This window comes from Eucyclogobius newberryi, unplaced genomic scaffold (genome assembly GCF_026437365.1).
Source record: "Eucyclogobius newberryi isolate DKJ021-1_F unplaced genomic scaffold, fEucNew1.0.hap1 SCAF_10, whole genome shotgun sequence".
Classification (NCBI taxonomy): Eukaryota; Metazoa; Chordata; class Actinopteri; order Gobiiformes; family Gobiidae; genus Eucyclogobius; species Eucyclogobius newberryi.
Window position 1 is genome coordinate 985,517 of NW_027315724.1, and position 19,809 is coordinate 1,005,325.

At 46.7% G+C, this 19,809-nt stretch overlaps 7 non-coding genes across 7 annotated transcripts; all 7 read right to left on the reverse strand.

The window, feature by feature from the left end:
* Window positions 1-11,083: 11,083 nt before the first annotated feature.
* On the reverse strand, window positions 11,084-11,202 carry LOC140380801 (5S ribosomal RNA). The gene has a single exon (XR_011931214.1). It is a non-coding gene; the product is annotated as a 5S ribosomal RNA (ribosomal RNA).
* A 1,256-nt stretch (window positions 11,203-12,458) lies between these two features.
* On the reverse strand, window positions 12,459-12,577 carry LOC140380796 (5S ribosomal RNA). Its single transcript, XR_011931213.1, has one exon. It is a non-coding gene; the product is annotated as a 5S ribosomal RNA (ribosomal RNA).
* Window positions 12,578-13,836: 1,259 nt separating this feature from the next.
* On the reverse strand, window positions 13,837-13,955 carry LOC140380720 (5S ribosomal RNA). The gene has a single exon (XR_011931198.1). It is a non-coding gene; the product is annotated as a 5S ribosomal RNA (ribosomal RNA).
* Window positions 13,956-15,214: 1,259 nt separating this feature from the next.
* Window positions 15,215-15,333, reverse strand: LOC140380727 (5S ribosomal RNA). The gene has a single exon (XR_011931199.1). It is a non-coding gene; the product is annotated as a 5S ribosomal RNA (ribosomal RNA).
* A 1,256-nt stretch (window positions 15,334-16,589) lies between these two features.
* LOC140380735 (5S ribosomal RNA) lies at window positions 16,590-16,708 on the reverse strand. The gene has a single exon (XR_011931200.1). It is a non-coding gene; the product is annotated as a 5S ribosomal RNA (ribosomal RNA).
* Window positions 16,709-17,960: 1,252 nt separating this feature from the next.
* Window positions 17,961-18,079, reverse strand: LOC140380812 (5S ribosomal RNA). Its single transcript, XR_011931216.1, has one exon. It is a non-coding gene; the product is annotated as a 5S ribosomal RNA (ribosomal RNA).
* A 1,072-nt stretch (window positions 18,080-19,151) lies between these two features.
* LOC140380806 (5S ribosomal RNA) lies at window positions 19,152-19,270 on the reverse strand. The gene has a single exon (XR_011931215.1). It is a non-coding gene; the product is annotated as a 5S ribosomal RNA (ribosomal RNA).
* Window positions 19,271-19,809: the final 539 nt, after the last annotated feature.

A 19,809-nucleotide genomic window follows, 5' to 3' on the forward strand; every position in this document is an offset into this window, starting at 1 on the left:
GGAAGTTTTTTATTTATACATTTATTTCATCCATAATCTCTGGCGCCTAAAGGGTTATCAGTCCTTGGGGCTTGGGGCTAGGCTTGGCGTTTGTCAAATATTTATTTATTTTTGTCCACCTTTATTTACAAAAAATACAGAAGATGGCAGCAGATGATAAGGTATTGAAACCAAAAACTCTGTATTCTAACCCTTTAAGCGCCAAAGTCGCAGAAATGCAACTTTACCGTACAAGGAAATTAATGAAATAATAGTAGAAAATGAATCACTTCAGTCATTGGTCGGTTCGGTGCAACTTCCCTTTATTAGCCAGGTATGATCCAGGGCAGATCCGGTAAGGAAAAAAATGGCTGGAGGAAGTACACGTGGCATGCAATTTACAGCAGATTCTGACTCTGAAGGGTATTATCTCCCCGAGAGTGACGATGGATTTCCAAGTGGAGATGAAGGGACTTCGAAACAACGGACAGGTGCAAAGGACAGACGGAGGCGAGGAACCAGTGGAACCAGTGGCTGCAGTAAAACTTGCCCGGTGGATGAGAGCTGGGACATGCTGAGAGAGGTCGAGGTATTTGAGGCATGGATCAAACCTTTTGAAGACCCAGTTGGCTACACAGGAGAGATGGATCTGACGGATGCTAATCCATTTGATATTCTGTCACTCTTTCTGACCGATCAGTTTTGGACTTTCATTACTGATGAGACAAATAGATATGCACATCAGTGTATGGCACCTATGATTCTGAAGCCACATTCAAGATTTCTTGAGTGGTATGATGTATCAGTCACCGAAATGAAAGCTTTCTTCGCTTTGCATCTCTCCATGGGCCTTGTTGAGAAACCTGAAATCGAGGATTACTGGGGAACATTTTGGCTTACACAAACGCCTGGATTTGGAAATGTAATGTCAAGAAACAGATTTGAAATCATTCTTTCGTTCTTTCATTTTGTCAACAATAATGATTATGTGAGAACAGGCGAGCCCGGGCACGATAAACTGTTCAAAGTCCGCCCAATAATAGATTTGATTATTCCCAAATTTGCAGCAGTTTACAGTCCAATCAAGGAGCTTTCTTTAGATGAAATGACAATAGCTTTCAAGGGGAGATCTTCACTAAAATGTTACTCTCCGAATAAACCTGACAAATATGGCTATAGAGTGTATGCCCTGAGTGAAAGCTGTTCAGGGTATGTTTTGCGCTGGTCAATGCACACTGGACAGTACAAAAATAATGCAAGCAACATCAGTGCAACACACGCAGTTGTCCGTGAGTTGGTTTCTCCCTTTACGGGCAAAGGACACGAGATTTACATGGACAGTTACTATACCTCGCCTGTAATTGCAAATGAATTAGCAGATTTGGAAACTGGACTGTGTGGGACGGTAAGGATTACCAGGTTGGGGATGCCAAAATGCCTTGGTAAAAGTGTCTTACAGCTGAAAAAAGGAGATGACCCAGTTTTTTGCAGAAAGGGAAAACTCCTGGCTTGTGCTTGGCCCGATACTAAACGTCTCACCATGTTGTCCACAGTCCATGGAAATGATTGTGTTCAGAGGAGGATCCGATCCAAGACAGATGACACTGGCTTCCGTGACATCAAAAGACCTGTATGTGTCGACCAGTACAACGCCTACATGGGTGGAGTGGACACTGCTGACCAGAGGATGAAGACATACCTCTTTCCACACAGGTCCCGGAAATGGTATCATCGCATATTCAATGCCATTATAAGCATAAGTATTGTCAACTCACACATCATATACACCAAATCCACTCCAGGCCCACACAAACCTTTAAAGGTTTACATTCAGAACATTATTGATGCATTACTGGCTGATCACTCCAAAAAACAAGAAAGGCGCTCAAGACCGGAGGGTGAAATGCCACAGAGACTCACAGAGCGTCATTGGCTTTGTCAAGCAGAGGGACGTCCAGACTGCGCCGTGTGCTCTGACCGCTCTCGTACCAAAGGCAGGCGGCAAACAAAGTACAGGTGCCGTCAGTGTGGCGTTGGCCTCTGTGCGGTTCCATGCAACGAGAGATACCATACGCTAAAAAACTTTAAATGCTGTCATTTGGATATGTAAAAGTGCAGGGTACCTTGACCCTGGATGGACATCTTTTCTGTGATGGCTCTCTCCTTTCTTCACTGCTTTCTCCACAACCTGCCTGGCACCAATGATGGATGTATAAGTTGGAAAAATAAAAAAAATGAAAAAAATACATAATAAATACCGTGTTTGTCATCATTTGGTCAGAACTTGTAATCAGGGCCCGAGTTTGAAGATGTGAGCAAAAGGGGTGAAAATGGGTTAAAATGTGAAAAAACACCAAAATGAGCAAAATGAAATAATCCCCCATCATCAGTGCACAGTTTGCCCCCAGAAAAGCACTCCCCTGGTGCCTGGAGGTGATCTGACCACCAGAATATAGTACCATATACCCCTGCTGGTCTTAGAAAAAAAACCGAGCTTCCAGCCAATAGTAGACTATACCCGAGGGACTCTGTCGTTTTTCGGCAATAGTACACTATACCCGAGGGACTCTGTCGTTTTTCGGCAATAGTACACTATACCCGAGGGACTCTGTCGTTTTTCGGCAATAGTACACTATACCCGAGGGACTCTGTCGTTTTTCGGCAATAGTACACTATACCCGAGGGACTCTGTCGTTTTTCGGCAATAGTACACTATACCCGAGGGACTCTGTCGTTTTTCGGCAATAGTACACTATACCCGAGGGACTCTGTCGTTTTTCGGCAATAGTACACTATACCCGAGGGACTCTGTCGTTTTTCCGGGCCGTAGTATGAAGTTGTGAGCAAAAGGGGTGAAAATGGGTTAAAATGTGAAAAAACACCAAAATGAGCAAAATGAAATAATCCCCCATCATCAGTGCACTGTTTGCCCCCAGAAAAGCACTCCCCTGGGGCCTGGAGGTGATCTGACCATCAGAGTATAGCACCATATGCCCCTGAGGGACTTAGAGTAAAAACCGAAATAGTACACTATACCTGAAAAGACTCTGTCATTTTTCGGCAATAGTACACTATACCAGAGCGACTCTGTCGTTTTTCCGGGCCGTAGTATGAAGTTGTGAGCAAATGGGGTGAAAATGGGTTAAAATGTGAAAAAACACCAAAATGAGCAAAATGAAATAATCCCCCATCATCAGTGCACTGTTTGCCCCCAGAAAAGCACTCCCCTGGGGCCTGGAGGTGATCTGACCATCAGAGTATAGCACCATATGCCCCTGAGGGACTTAGAGTAAAAACCGAAATAGTACACTATACCTGAAAAGACTCTGTCATTTTTCGGCAATAGTACACTATATACCGTTGGACTTAGTCGTTTTTTGGGCTCGTGGGAATAAGCGTTCAGCTCAAAATTCCCGGGCTAAATCACGCTGCTCCCGAGAAATTCTTACGCTGCTCTCACGCGGAATGTGCAAAATGGTAATGCTGGGAGGGAGGGGCGGGCGGTTTTTGAGAATGACGTTTTTCGCAATCGAAACAGGTACATTTCCTGGTTGTGCGGATACCGGGCAAGGAGCTCGTTTGACGGGCACACGAGAACCGCGATCGATGGGCCCCGTTCTGGTTTTATCCAGCTTCCAAGGCTCCTTCACAGCCGTAATGGTCATGGTTCGGAGGTGCGGAGGTGAGCGTCGGATCACGGAGCCTCTGAATATAGCCCCGCGCTCCGCGCTCCACCGGGCTCTAAGCGCCGCTCAGACCCGGCATGAGATGGTCTATTTTCGGCTTGATTTTACCAGACTCCCGGGCACTTCCAGAAGCTTCCTGTTTGCTCTGATTGCTCGGGGCAGAGCACGGTGTCACGCTGACCACGGGCTGTACGCGGAGGTGAGAGCTGGTTGTAAGGCGGATCACGGAGCCTCTGAATGGAGCCCCGCGCTCCGCGCTCCTCCGGGCTCTAAGTGCCGCTCAGACCCGGCATGAGAGGGTCTATTTTCGGCTTGATTTTACCAGACTCCCGGGCACTTCCAGAAGCTTCCTGTTTGCTCTGATTGCTCGGGGCAGAGCACGGTGTCACGCTGACCACGGGCTGTACGCGGAGGTGAGAGCTGGTTGTAAGGCGGATCACGGAGCCTCTGAATGGAGCCCCGCGCTCCGCGCTCCACCGGGCTCTAAGTGCCGCTCAGACCCGGCATGAGAGGGTCTATTTTCGGCTTGATTTTACCAGACTCCCGGGCACTTCCAGAAGCTTCCTGTTTGCTCTGATTGCTCGGGGCAGAGCACGGTGTCACGCTGACCACGGGCTGTACGCGGAGGTGACCCGCTCCGTGATCTTAGCGCCGCCCAGACCCAGGGCCATCCACCCCGCATACGGCCAGACTTTGCCCGGCCAGGGAGCACCTTCTGCGGGTCGGAGGCTCCGGGTCGGAGCCCCTGGAGCCTGGAGCCCTCACCGGGCCCCGAACTCGGCTGCCGGAGGCAGTGCAGTGCCTCATGGATAAAAGGCACCCAGCCGTCCAACTCGCGTGAGGCGGAGCAGGGATCATCCGTGAATCAACCATGAAAATGGTACAAATCATGGTTCTATGTATACCAGACAAGGAGCTTGGTCTATTGGCACTCAAGACCCGCCATCGTAGGGCCCCGTTCTGGTTTTATCCAGCTTCGAAGGCTCCTGCGCACTGCGGGTTTGTTTACATTTTGCGGCTGTGGTTTGCTCCGGCTAACCTCACGCCGGACACGTTGGAAGCGAGGCCGAGACAGAGGTCCCACCAGGCGCGGGGCTTCAGTCTGACTGGCTTCCCCCGCGCCTGGCCCCTTGTCTCCGGAGATGGGACCGTCACTCACCCCCGCACTGAAGGACGCGCGGCTTGAAGGATGATGGCTGCGCTTAGCCCCTGTGCCAGGGGCTCTGAGCCAGTCCCCTTCAGCCTCAACGCGTCCGGTGGGAACACAGTCCGGGTCCATTGTCACTCACCCCTGCGCAGAAGGACGCGCGGCTTGAAGGATGATGGCTGTGCTTAGCCCCTGTGCCAGGGGCTCTGAGCCAGTCCCCTTCAGCCTCAACGCGTCCGGTGGGAACACAGTCCGGGTCCACTGTCACTCACCCCTGCGCAGAAGGACGCGCGGCTTGGAGGATGATGGCTGCGCTTAGCCCCTGGCACAGGGGCTCTGCACCAGTCCCCTTCAGCCTCAACGCGTCCGGTGGAACAACAGTCCAGGCCCTCTGTCACTCACCCCTGCACTGAAGGACGCGCGGCTTGAAGGATGATGGCTGCGCTTAGCCCCTGGGCCCAAGGGCTCTGCGCCAGTCCCCTTCAGCCTCAACGTGTCCGATGGCTCTGCGCGGGGCGGGGGGCAGGGCCGGCGCATATTTTTGGTCCGACTCCGGTCCCTTCCTCGTCTCTGAGTTTGTCAAATGCAGCGCCTGTCCAGGGCTCACTTTGCTATCAACTGGCTGGTCACCGCCATCGTAGGGCCCCGTTCTGGTTTCATCCAGCTTCGAAGGCTCCTGCGCACTGCGGGGTTGTTGGCATTTGTGGTCCAGAGCCCCGGCTCTAAATTAAACCTGTTACCCTAGTAGGCCGGCCTCCGGGTCCCCCTCTCTTCTTCGGTTATGGAGTACATTGGGCGCGGGGGCAGCCAGTGGAGGGCAAGGGCCCTGCCTCCAAGTGTGGTGTAGGGGACAGGGGAGCCAGGGCCTTGGGGTCCTGGTGCTTTTTATCTTTTAAAGTGGCTCAGAGTACCAAGGGCACGGACTTCCAGGGGGCTGCACCAAGGGTGTGTAGCTCGTGTTGGGGTGCTTAAGTGTGGGTACCCAGGGACGAAAGGTGGGCCGGGGCCGGCGCGAGCCTCTGTGGTGAGTGCTGGGCCGTTCCCTTGGTACTCCAGTCGGAGTACCAAGGGCACGGACTTCCATGGTATAGTACCAAGGGCACGGACCTCCAGGGGGCTGAAACAAGGGTGTGTAGCCCGTGTGGGGGTGCTTAAGTGTGGGTCCCCGGGTTCGAAGGGAGGGCCTGGTCCCCGGTGGTCATCCCCGGAGTCCCAGAGCCTGCAACCCGGGGAAGAGTGGCCCGTCCCCAGACTGAGTTTGGGGGAATGCGGGGTGGCTCTGGAGGGGCTCCAGGGGTTCCAGGGGGTGCTCGGCGGAGGCCATGCCCAGCCAGAGTGGCCCTTCCCCGGGCAGAATCTGGGGAGAGTGGGGAGTGGCTCTGGAGGTGCTCCGGGGGCTCCAGGGGTTCCAGGGGGTGCTCAGTGGGGGCCATGCCCAGCCAGAGTTGCCCTTCCCCGGGGTGAGTCTGGAGGAGTGGGGGGTGGCTCTGGAGGGGCTCCAGGGGTTCCAGGGGGTGCTCGGCGGAGGCCATGCCCAGCCAGAGTGGCCCTTCCCCGGGCAGAATCTGGGGAGAGTGGGGGTGGCTCTGGAGGTGCTCCGGGGGCTCCAGGGGGTGCTCGGCGGAGGCCATGCCCAGCCAGAGTGGCCCTTCCCCGGGCATAGTCTGGGGAGAGTGGGGGGTGGCTCTGGAGGTGCTCCGGGGGCTCCAGGGGGTGCTCGGCGGAGGCCATGCCCAGCCAGAGTGGCCCTTCCCCGGGCATAGTCTGGGGAGAGTGGGGGGTGGCTCTGGAGGTGCTCCGGGGGCTCCAGGGGGTGCTCAGTGGAGGCCATGCCCAGCCAGAGTGTCCCTTCCCCGGGCAGAGTCTGGAGGAGTGGGGGGTGGCTCTGGAGGTGCTCCGGGGGCTCCAGGGGTTCCAGGGGGTGCTCAGCGGAGGCCATGCCCAGCCAGAGTGGCCCTTCCCCGGGGTGAGTCTGGGGAGAGTGGGGGGTGGCTCTGGAGGTGCTCCGGGGGCTCCAGGGGGTGCTCAGTGGAGGCCATGCCCAGCCAGAGTGTCCCTTCCCCGGGCAGAGTCTGGAGGAGTGGGGGGTGGCTCTGGAGGTGCTCCGGGGGCTCCAGGGGGTGCTCGGCGGAGGCCATGCCCAGCCAGAGTGGCCCTTCCCCGGGCATAGTCTGGGGAGAGTGGGGGGTGGCTCTGGAGGTGCTCCGGGGGCTCCAGGGGGTGCTCAGTGGAGGCCATGCCCAGCCAGAGTGTCCCTTCCCCGGGCAGAGTCTGGAGGAGTGGGGGGTGGCTCTGGAGGTGCTCCGGGGGCTCCAGGGGTTCCAGGGGGTGCTCAGCGGAGGCCATGCCCAGCCAGAGTGGCCCTTCCCCGTGGTGAGTCTGGGGAGAGTGGGGGGTGGCTCTGGAGGTGCTCCGGGGGCTCCAGGGGGTGCTCAGCGGAGGCCATGCCCAGCCAGAGTGTCCCTTCCCCGGGCATAGTCTGGGGAGAGTGGGGGGTGGCTCTGGAGGTGCTCCGGGGGCTCCAGGGGGTGCTCGGCGGAGGCCATGCCCAGCCAGAGTGGCCCTTCCCCGGGCATAGTCTGGGGAGAGTGGGGGGTGGCTCTGGAGGTGCTCCGGGGGCTCCAGGGGGTGCTCAGTGGAGGCCATGCCCAGCCAGAGTGTCCCTTCCCCGGGCAGAGTCTGGAGGAGTGGGGGGTGGCTCTGGAGGTGCTCCGGGGGCTCCAGGGGTTCCAGGGGGTGCTCAGCGGAGGCCATGCCCAGCCAGAGTGGCCCTTCCCCGGGGTGAGTCTGGGGAGAGTGGGGGGTGGCTCTGGAGGTGCTCCGGGGGCTCCAGGGGGTGCTCAGCGGAGGCCATGCCCAGCCAGAGTGTCCCTTCCCCGGGCATAGTCTGGGGAGAGTGGGGGGTGGCTCTGGAGGTGCTCCGGGGGCTCCAGGGGGTGCTCGGCGGAGGCCATGCCCAGCCAGAGTGGCCCTTCCCCGGGCATAGTCTGGGGAGAGTGGGGGGTGGCTCTGGAGGTGCTCCGGGGGCTCCAGGGGGTGCTCAGTGGAGGCCATGCCCAGCCAGAGTGTCCCTTCCCCGGGCAGAGTCTGGAGGAGTGGGGGGTGGCTCTGGAGGTGCTCCGGGGGCTCCAGGGGTTCCAGGGGGTGCTCAGCGGAGGCCATGCCCAGCCAGAGTGGCCCTTCCCCGGGGTGAGTCTGGGGAGAGTGGGGGGTGGCTCTGGAGGTGCTCCGGGGGCTCCAGGGGGTGCTCAGCGGAGGCCATGCCCAGCCAGAGTGTCCCTTCCCCGGGCATAGTCTGGGGAGAGTGGGGGGTGGCTCTGGAGGTGCTCCGGGGGCTCCAGGGGGTGCTCCGCGGAGGCCATGCCCAGCCAGAGTGGCCCTTCCCCGGGCATAGTCTGGGGAGAGTGGGGGGTGGCTCTGGAGGTGCTCCGGGGGCTCCAGGGGGTGCTCAGTGGAGGCCATGCCCAGCCAGAGTGTCCCTTCCCCGGGCAGAGTCTGGAGGAGTGGGGGGTGGCTCTGGAGGTGCTCCGGGGGCTCCAGGGGTTCCAGGGGGTGCTCAGCGGAGGCCATGCCCAGCCAGAGTGGCCCTTCCCCGGGGTGAGTCTGGGGAGAGTGGGGGGTGGCTCTGGAGGTGCTCCGGGGGCTCCAGGGGGTGCTCAGCGGAGGCCATGCCCAGCCAGAGTGTCCCTTCCCCGGGCATAGTCTGGGGAGAGTGGGGGGTGGCTCTGGAGGTGCTCCGGGGGCTCCAGGGGGTGCTCGGCGGAGGCCATGCCCAGCCAGAGTGGCCCTTCCCCGGGCATAGTCTGGGGAGAGTGGGGGGTGGCTCTGGAGGTGCTCCGGGGGCTCCAGGGGGTGCTCAGTGGAGGCCATGCCCAGCCAGAGTGTCCCTTCCCCGGGCAGAGTCTGGAGGAGTGGGGGGTGGCTCTGGAGGTGCTCCGGGGGCTCCAGGGGTTCCAGGGGGTGCTCAGCGGAGGCCATGCCCAGCCAGAGTGGCCCTTCCCCGGGGTGAGTCTGGGGAGAGTGGGGGGTGGCTCTGGAGGTGCTCCGGGGGCTCCAGGGGTTCCAGGGGGTGCTCAGCGGAGGCCATGCCCAGCCAGAGTGGCCCTTCCCCGGGGTGAGTCTGGGGAGAGTGGGGGGTGGCTCTGGAGGTGCTCCGGGGGCTCCAGGGGGTGCTCAGCGGAGGCCATGCCCAGCCAGAGTGGCCCTTCCCCGGGCATAGTCTGGGGAGAGTGGGGGGTGGCTCTGGAGGTGCTCTGGGGGCTCCAGAGGGTGCTCAGTGGAGGCCATGCCCAGCCAGAGTGTCCCTTCCCCGGGCAGAGTCTGGAGGAGTGGGGGGTGGCTCTGGAGGTGCTCCGGGGGCTCCAGGGGTTCCAGGGGGTGCTCAGTGGGGGCCATGCCCAGCCAGAGTGGCCCTTCCCCGGGCAAAGTCTGGTCGTGTGCGGGGTGGATGATCCCTGCTCCGCCTCACGCGAGTTCGAGACCGGCTGGGTGCCCTTTTATCCATGAGGCACTGCACTGCCTCCGGCAGCCGAGTTCGGGGCCCGGTGAGGGCTCCAGGCTCCAGGGGCTCCGACCCGGAGCCTCCGACCCGCAGAAGGTGCTCCCTGGCCGGGCAAAGTCTGGCCGTGTGCGGGGTGGATGATCCCTGCTCCGCCTCACGCGAGTTCGAGACCGGCTGGGTGCCCTTTTATCCATGAGGCACTGCACTGCCTCCAGCAGCCGAGTTCGGGGCCCGGTGAGGGCTCCAGGCTCCAGGGGCTCCGACCCGGAGCCTCCGACCCGCAGAAGGTGCTCCCTGGCCGGGCAAAGTCTGGCCGTGTGCGGGTGGATGATCCCTGCTCCGCCTCACGCGAGTTCGAGACCGGCTGGGTGCCCTTTTATCCATGAGGCACTGCACTTCCTCCGGCAGCCGAGTTCGGGGCCCGGTGAGGGCTCCAGGCTCCAGGGGCTCCGACCCGGAGCCTCCGACCCGCAGAAGGTGCTCCCTGGCCGGGCAAAGTCTGGCCGTGTGCGGGGTGGATGATCCCTGCTCCGCCTCACGCGAGTTCGAGACCGGCTGGGTGCCCTTTTATCCATGAGGCACTGCACTGCCTCCGGCAGCCGAGTTCGGGGCCCGGTGAGGGCTCCAGGCTCCAGGGGCTCCGACCCGGAGCCTCCGACCCGCAGAAGGTGCTCCCTGGCCGGGCAAAGTCTGGCCGTGTGCGGGGTGGATGATCCCTGCTCCGCCTCACGCGAGTTCGAGACCGGCTGGGTGCCCTTTTATCCAAGAATCAACTGGAGTGTGGAGCTTCTACGGGCCTCCAGGGGCACTGCCGACCCAGAGCTGTGCCCCGGCTTCAGTTCTCTGTATCTCAGGAAGTTTTTTATTTATACATTTATTTCATCCATAATCTCTGGCGCCTAAAGGGTTAAAATACTCTTTTTATCTTTAACTTACACTCAATTGTTTCAAAAAATGCTTTCCGCACCTGATATTTTTTACATATTTTTTTACAAGCTTCAAAATATTTTTGGGGGCATAAAATATTCTCTCAAATGTACAAAAGTAGCAGGACAACAATGTTTTTTTTTTTTTTGCATTAATACTCTTTTTTTTTTTTTTTTTATAAAACAGGTAAATTGTGCTGAACATTTTTACATACTTTTAACAGGCTTCAAAATATATATATATATATATATATATATATATATATATATATATATATATATATATATTTTGGCCTAAAATACTCTCAAATGTACAAAAGTAGCAAGACAGTAAAGTTTTGTTTTGATTTTTTTGCTTAAAATACTCTATATTTTTATCTTTATTTTACACTCAATTGTTTAAAAAATGCTTTCAGCACCTGGTATTTTTTACATACTTTTTACAAGCTTCAAAATATTTTTGGGGCATAAAATACTCGCTCAAAATGTACAAAAGTAGCAGGACAACAATGTTTCTCAGGGGTTTCTTGGGGCATAAATACTCTTTTTTTATTTTTTATTAAACAGGTCAATTGCGTTGAAAATTGCTTTCAGCACCTGGTATTTTTACATCCTTTTTTACAAGTTTCAGAATATATTTTTTGGTCATAAAAGACTCTAAATGTACAAAAGTAGCAGGACAGCTCCCTCTGCTGTCCATATTCTAAATGGCAGTTTGTACAAAAATGTGTGATTTTAAAGTCAAATTGACTGTGTTTTTGGTTCCACTTTAGTTTCAAAATATGCACACATACTGTGTTTCTTTGTTTCTTTGTCTGTTGAAGGCTTTACAAAAGAAGATAAAAGCTTACAGCACCTGGTATTCCCAGGCGGTCTCCCATCCAAGTACTAACCAGGCCCGACCCTGCTTAGCTTCCGAGATCAGACGAGATCGGGCGTGTTCAGGGTGGTATGGCCGTAAGTGAAGGGCTCTGGGGTGGAGACTGCTTTTATATCCATGTTTCACCAGCTCCAGATGGGGAATGGGACTCGTGCTTTTCCAGGAGGAACAGACAAGCTTTTCTTGTCAACTTGACTCTTTCAACCTAAAGAAAACCCTGCTCAAATGTAAGAGTCAATGTTTCAAGACACCTTTTGGGCTTTCTTTATCATTTGGCCATTTCCCTGCTTTTAGCCTGAATATTATTCTATTATTCCTATGTGTTTTGGCATAAAATACTCTGTTTCCATGAAATACATAGAAAATACCATATAGGCACCACCTGTTTAGTCAAAATAAGTTTTTAGTTTTGTAAATCATTTCAAAAAATGCTGATGGCGCCTGGTATTTTTGCATAAATTACTCTCAAAATGTACAAAAGTAGCAGGACAGCAATGTTTTGCTTAGTTTTTGCTTAAGATACTCTTTTTATCTTTAATTTACACTCAATTGTTTCAAAAAATGCTTTCCGCACCTGATATTTTTTACATATTTTTTTACAAGCTTCAAAATATTTTTGGGGGCATAAAATATTCTCTCAAATGTACAAAAGTAGCAGGACAACAATGTTTTTTTTTTTTTGCATTAATACTCTTTTTTTTTTTTTTTTTATAAAACAGGTAAATTGTGCTGAACATTTTTACATACTTTTAACAGGCTTCAAAATATATATATATATATATATTTTGGCCTAAAATACTCTCAAATGTACAAAAGTAGCAAGACAGTAAAGTTTTGTTTTGATTTTTTTGCTTAAAATACTCTATATTTTTATCTTTATTTTACACTCAATTGTTTAAAAAATGCTTTCAGCACCTGGTATTTTTTACATACTTTTTACAAGCTTCAAAATATTTTTGGGGCATAAAATACTCGCTCAAAATGTACAAAAGTAGCAGGACAACAATGTTTCTCAGGGGTTTCTTGGGGCATAAATACTCTTTTTTATTTTTTATTAAACAGGTCAATTGCGTTGAAAATTGCTTTCAGCACCTGGTATTTTTACATCCTTTTTTACAAGTTTCAGAATATATTTTTTGGTCATAAAAGACTCTAAATGTACAAAAGTAGCAGGACAGCTCCCTCTGCTGTCCATATTCTAAATGGCAGTTTGTACAAAAATGTGTGATTTTAAAGTCAAATTGACTGTGTTTTTGGTTCCACTTTAGTTTCAAAATATGCACACATACTGTGTTTCTTTGTTTCTTTGTCTGTTGAAGGCTTTACAAAAGAAGATAAAAGCTTACAGCACCTGGTATTCCCAGGCGGTCTCCCATCTAAGTACTAACCAGGCCCGACCCTGCTTAGCTTCCGAGATCAGACGAGATCGGGCGTGTTCAGGGTGGTATGGCCGTAAGCGAAGGGCTCTGGGGTGGAGACTGCTTTTATATCCATGTTTCACCAGCTCCAGATGGGGAATGGGACTCGTGCTTTTCCAGGAGGAACAGACAAGCTTTTCTTGTCAACTTGACTCTTTCAACCTAAAGAAAACCCTGCTCAAATGTAAGAGTCAATGTTTCAAGACACCTTTTGGGCTTTCTTTATCATTTGGCCATTTCCCTGCTTTTAGCCTGAATATTATTCTATTATTCCTATGTGTTTTGGCATAAAATACTCTGTTTCCATGAAATACATAGAAAATACCATATAGGCACCACCTGTTTAGTCAAAATAAGTTTTTAGTTTTGTAAATCATTTCAAAAAATGCTGATGGCGCCTGGTATTTTTGCATAAATTACTCTCAAAATGTACAAAAGTAGCAGGACAGCAATGTTTTGCTTAGTTTTTGCTTAAGATACTCTTTTTATCTTTAATTTACACTCAATTGTTTCAAAAAATGCTTTCCGCACCTGATATTTTTTACATATTTTTTTACAAGCTTCAAAATATTTTTGGGGGCATAAAATATTCTCTCAAATGTACAAAAGTAGCAGGACAACAATGTTTTTTTTTTTTTTGCATTAATACTCTTTTTTTTTTTTTTTTTATAAAACAGGTAAATTGTGCTGAACATTTTTACATACTTTTAACAGGCTTCAAAATATATATATATATATATATATTTTGGCCTAAAATACTCTCAAATGTACAAAAGTAGCAAGACAGTAAAGTTTTGTTTTGATTTTTTTGCTTAAAATACTCTATATTTTTATCTTTATTTTACACTCAATTGTTTAAAAAATGCTTTCAGCACCTGGTATTTTTTACATACTTTTTACAAGCTTCAAAATATTTTTGGGGCATAAAATACTCGCTCAAAATGTACAAAAGTAGCAGGACAACAATGTTTCTCAGGGGTTTCTTGGGGCATAAATACTCTTTTTTATTTTTTATTAAACAGGTCAATTGCGTTGAAAATTGCTTTCAGCACCTGGTATTTTTACATCCTTTTTTACAAGTTTCAGAATATATTTTTTGGTCATAAAAGACTCTAAATGTACAAAAGTAGCAGGACAGCTCCCTCTGCTGTCCATATTCTAAATGGCAGTTTGTACAAAAATGTGTGATTTTAAAGTCAAATTGACTGTGTTTTTGGTTCCACTTTAGTTTCAAAATATGCACACATACTGTGTTTCTTTGTTTCTTTGTCTGTTGAAGGCTTTACAAAAGAAGATAAAAGCTTACAGCACCTGGTATTCCCAGGCGGTCTCCCATCCAAGTACTAACCAGGCCCGACCCTGCTTAGCTTCCGAGATCAGACGAGATCGGGCGTGTTCAGGGTGGTATGGCCGTAAGCGAAGGGCTCTGGGGTGGAGACTGCTTTTATATCCATGTTTCACCAGCTCCAGATGGGGAATGGGACTCGTGCTTTTCCAGGAGGAACAGACAAGCTTTTCTTGTCAACTTGACTCTTTCAACCTAAAGAAAACCCTGCTCAAATGTAAGAGTCAATGTTTCAAGACACCTTTTGGGCTTTCTTTATCATTTGGCAATTTCCCTGCTTTTAGCCTGAATATTATTCTATTATTCCTATGTGTTTTGGCATAAAATACTCTGTTTCCATGAAATACATAGAAAATACCATATAGGCACCACCTGTTTAGTCAAAATAAGTTTTTAGTTTTGTAAATCATTTCAAAAAATGCTGATGGCGCCTGGTATTTTTGCATAAATTACTCTCAAAATGTACAAAAGTAGCAGGACAGCAATGTTTTGCTTAGTTTTTGCTTAAGATACTCTTTTTATCTTTAATTTACACTCAATTGTTTCAAAAAATGCTTTCCGCACCTGATATTTTTTACATATTTTTTTACAAGCTTCAAAATATTTTTGGGGGCATAAAATATTCTCTCAAATGTACAAAAGTAGCAGGACAACAATGTTTTTTTTTTTTTTGCATTAATACTCTTTTTTTTTTTTTTTTTATAAAACAGGTAAATTGTGCTGAACATTTTTACATACTTTTAACAGGCTTCAAAATATATATATATATATATATATTTTGGCCTAAAATACTCTCAAATGTACAAAAGTAGCAAGACAGTAAAGTTTTGTTTTGATTTTTTTGCTTAAAATACTCTATATTTTTATCTTTATTTTACACTCAATTGTTTAAAAAATGCTTTCAGCACCTGGTATTTTTTACATACTTTTTACAAGCTTCAAAATATTTTTGGGGCATAAAATACTCGCTCAAAATGTACAAAAGTAGCAGGACAACAATGTTTCTCAGGGGTTTCTTGGGGCATAAATACTCTTTTTTATTTTTTATTAAACAGGTCAATTGCGTTGAAAATTGCTTTCAGCACCTGGTATTTTTACATCCTTTTTTACAAGTTTCAGAATATATTTTTTGGTCATAAAAGACTCTAAATGTACAAAAGTAGCAGGACAGCTCCCTCTGCTGTCCATATTCTAAATGGCAGTTTGTACAAAAATGTGTGATTTTAAAGTCAAATTGACTGTGTTTTTGGTTCCACTTTAGTTTCAAAATATGCACACATACTGTGTTTCTTTGTTTCTTTGTCTGTTGAAGGCTTTACAAAAGAAGATAAAAGCTTACAGCACCTGGTATTCCCAGGCGGTCTCCCATCCAAGTACTAACCAGGCCCGACCCTGCTTAGCTTCCGAGATCAGACGAGATCGGGCGTGTTCAGGGTGGTATGGCCGTAAGCGAAGGGCTCTGGGGTGGAGACTGCTTTTATATCCATGTTTCACCAGCTCCAGATGGGGAATGGGACTCGTGCTTTTCCAGGAGGAACAGACAAGCTTTTCTTGTCAACTTGACTCTTTCAACCTAAAGAAAACCCTGCTCAAATGTAAGAGTCAATGTTTCAAGACACCTTTTGGGCTTTCTTTATCATTTGGCAATTTCCCTGCTTTTAGCCTGAATATTATTCTATTATTCCTATGTGTTTTGGCATAAAATACTCTGTTTCCATGAAATACATAGAAAATACCATATAGGCACCACCTGTTTAGTCAAAATAAGTTTTTAGTTTTGTAAATCATTTCAAAAAATGCTGATGGCGCCTGGTATTTTTGCATAAATTACTCTCAAAATGTACAAAAGTAGCAGGACAGCAATGTTTTGCTTAGTTTTTGCTTAAAATACTCTTTTTTATCTTTAATTTACACTCAATTGTTTCAAAAAATGCTTTCCGCACCTGATATTTTTTACATATTTTTTTACAAGCTTCAAAATATTTTTGGGGGCATAAAATATTCTCTCAAATGTACAAAAGTAGCAGGACAACAATTTTTTTTTTTTTTTGCATTAATACTCTTTTTTTTTTTTTTTTTATAAAACAGGTAAATTGTGCTGAACATTTTTACATACTTTTAACAGGCTTCAAAATATATATATATATATATTTTGGCCTAAAATACTCTCAAATGTACAAAAGTAGCAAGACAGTAAAGTTTTGTTTTGATTTTTTTGCTTAAAATACTCTATATTTTTATCTTTATTTTACACTCAATTGTTTAAAAAATGCTTTCAGCACCTGGTATTTTTTACATACTTTTTACAAGCTTCAAAATATTTTTGGGGCATAAAATACTCGCTCAAAATGTACAAAAGTAGCAGGACAACAATGTTTCTCAGGGGTTTCTTGGGGCATAAATACTCTTTTTTTATTTTTTATTAAACAGGTCAATTGCGTTGAAAATTGCTTTCAGCACCTGGTATTTTTACATCCTTTTTTACAAGTTTCAGAATATATTTTTTGGTCATAAAAGACTCTAAATGTACAAAAGTAGCAGGACAGCTCCCTCTGCTGTCCATATTCTAAATGGCAGTTTGTACAAAAATGTGTGATTTTAAAGTCAAATTGACTGTGTTTTTGGTTCCACTTTAGTTTCAAAATATGCACACATACTGTGTTTCTTTGTTTCTTTGTCTGTTGAAGGCTTTACAAAAGAAGATAAAAGCTTACAGCACCTGGTATTCCCAGGCGGTCTCCCATCCAAGTACTAACCAGGCCCGACCCTGCTTAGCTTCCGAGATCAGACGAGATCGGGCGTGTTCAGGGTGGTATGGCCGTAAGCGAAGGGCTCTGGGGTGGAGACTGCTTTTATATCCATGTTTCACCAGCTCCAGATGGGGAATGGGACTCGTGCTTTTCCAGGAGGAACAGACAAGCTTTTCTTGTCAACTTGACTCTTTCAACCTAAAGAAAACCCTGCTCAAATGTAAGAGTCAATGTTTCAAGACACCTTTTGGGCTTTCTTTATCATTTGGCCATTTCCCTGCTTTTAGCCTGAATATTATTCTATTATTCCTATGTGTTTTGGCATAAAATACTCTGTTTCCATGAAATACATAGAAAATACCATATAGGCACCACCTGTTTAGTCAAAATAAGTTTTTAGTTTTGTAAATCATTTCAAAAAATGCTGATGGCGCCTGGTATTTTTGCATAAATTACTCTCAAAATGTACAAAAGTAGCAGGACAGCAATGTTTTGCTTAGTTTTTGCTTAAAATACTCTTTTTATCTTTAATTTACACTCAATTGTTTCAAAAAATGCTTTCCGCACCTGATATTTTTACATATTTTTTTACAAGCTTCAAAATATTTTTGGGGGCATAAAATATTCTCTCAAATGTACAAAAGTAGCAGGACAACAATGTTTTTTTTTTTTTTGCATTAATACTCTTTTTTTTTTTTTTATATAAAACAGGTAAATTGTGCTGAACATTTTTACATACTTTTAACAGGCTTCAAAATATATATATATATATTTTGGCCTAAAATACTCTCAAATGTACAAAAGTAGCAAGACAGTAAAGTTTTGTTTTGATTTTTTTGCTTAAAATACTCTATATTTTTATCTTTATTTTACACTCAATTGTTTAAAAAATGCTTTCAGCACCTGGTATTTTTTACATACTTTTTACAAGCTTCAAAATATTTTTGGGGCATAAAATACTCGCTCAAAATGTACAAAAGTAGCAGGACAACAATGTTTCTCAGGGGTTTCTTGGGGCATAAATACTCTTTTTTTATTTTTTATTAAACAGGTCAATTGCGTTGAAAATTGCTTTCAGCACCTGGTATTTTTACATCCTTTTTTACAAGTTTCAGAATATATTTTTTGGTCATAAAAGACTCTAAATGTACAAAAGTAGCAGGACAGCTCCCTCTGCTGTCCATATTCTAAATGGCAGTTTGTACAAAAATGTGTGATTTTAAAGTCAAATTGACTGTGTTTTTGGTTCCACTTTAGTTTCAAAATATGCACACATACTGTGTTTCTTTGTTTCTTTGTCTGTTGAAGGCTTTACAAAAGAAGATAAAAGCTTACAGCACCTGGTATTCCCAGGCGGTCTCCCATCCAAGTACCAACCAGGCCCGACCCTGCTTAGCTTCCGAGATCAGACGAGATCGGGCGTGTTCAGGGTGGTATGGCCGTAAGCGAAGGGCTCTGGGGTGGAGACTGCTTTTATATCCATGTTTCACCAGCTCCAGATGGGGAATGGGACTCGTGCTTTTCCAGGAGGAACAGACAAGCTTTTCTTGTCAACTTGACTCTTTCAACCTAAAGAAAACCCTGCTCAAATGTAAGAGTCAATGTTTCAAGACACCTTTTGGGCTTTCTTTATCATTTGGCCATTTCCCTGCTTTTAGCCTGAATATTATTCTATTATTCCTATGTGTTTTGGCATAAAATACTCTGTTTCCATGAAATACATAGAAAATACCATATAGGCACCACCTGTTTAGTCAAAATAAGTTTTTAGTTTTGTAAATCATTTCAAAAAATGCTGATGGCGCCTGGTATTTTTGCATAAATTACTCTCAAAATGTACAAAAGTAGCAGGACAGCAATGTTTTGCTTAGTTTTTGCTTAAAATACTCTTTTTTATCTTTAATTTACACTCAATTGTTTCAAAAAATGCTTTCCGCACCTGATATTTTTTACATATTTTTTTACAAGCTTCAAAATATTTTTGGGGGCATAAAATATTCTCTCAAATGTACAAAAGTAGCAGGACAACAATTTTTTTTTTTTTTTTGCATTAATACTCTTTTTTTTTTTTTTTTATAAAACAGGTAAATTGTGCTGAACATTTTTACATACTTTTAACAGGCTTCAAAATATTTTTGGGGCATAAAATACTCGCTCAAAATGTACAAAAGTAGCAGGACAACAATGTTTCTCAGGGGTTTCTTGGGGCATAAATACTCTTTTTTTATTTTTTATTAAACAGGTCAATTGCGTTGAAAATTGCTTTCAGCACCTGGTATTTTTACATCCTTTTTTACAAGTTTCAGAATATATTTTTTGGTCATAAAAGACTCTAAATGTACAAAAGTAGCAGGACAGCTCCCTCTGCTGTCCATATTCTAAATGGCAGTTTGTACAAAAATGTGTGATTTTAAAGTCAAATTGACTGTGTTTTTGGTTCCACTTTAGTTTCAAAATATGCACACATACTGTGTTTCTTTGTTTCTTTGTCTGTTGAAGGCTTTACAAAAGAAGATAAAAGCTTACAGCACCTGGTATTCCCAGGCGGTCTCCCATCCAAGTACTAACCAGGCCCGACCCTGCTTAGCTTCCGAGATCAGACGAGATCGGGCGTGTTCAGGGTGGTATGGCCGTAAGTGAAGGGCTCTGGGGTGGAGACTGCTTTTATATCCATGTTTCACCAGCTCCAGATGGGGAATGGGACTCGTGCTTTTCCAGGAGGAACAGACAAGCTTTTCTTGTCAACTTGACTCTTTCAACCTAAAGAAAACCCTGCTCAAATGTAAGAGTCAATGTTTCAAGACACCTTTTGGGCTTTCTTTATCATTTGGCCATTTCCCTGCTTTTAGCCTGAATATTATTCTATTATTCCTATGTGTTTTGGCATAAAATACTCTGTTTCCATGAAATACATAGAAAATACCATATAGGCACCACCTGTTTAGTCAAAATAAGTTTTTAGTTTTGTAAATCATTTCAAAAAATGCTGATGGCGCCTGGTATTTTTGCATAAATTACTCTCAAAATGTACAAAAGTAGCAGGACAGCAATGTTTTGCTTAGTTTTTGCTTAAAATACTCTTTTTATCTTTAATTTACACTCAATTGTTTCAAAAAATGCTTTCCGCACCTGATATTTTTACATATTTTTTTACAAGCTTCAAAATATTTTTGGGGG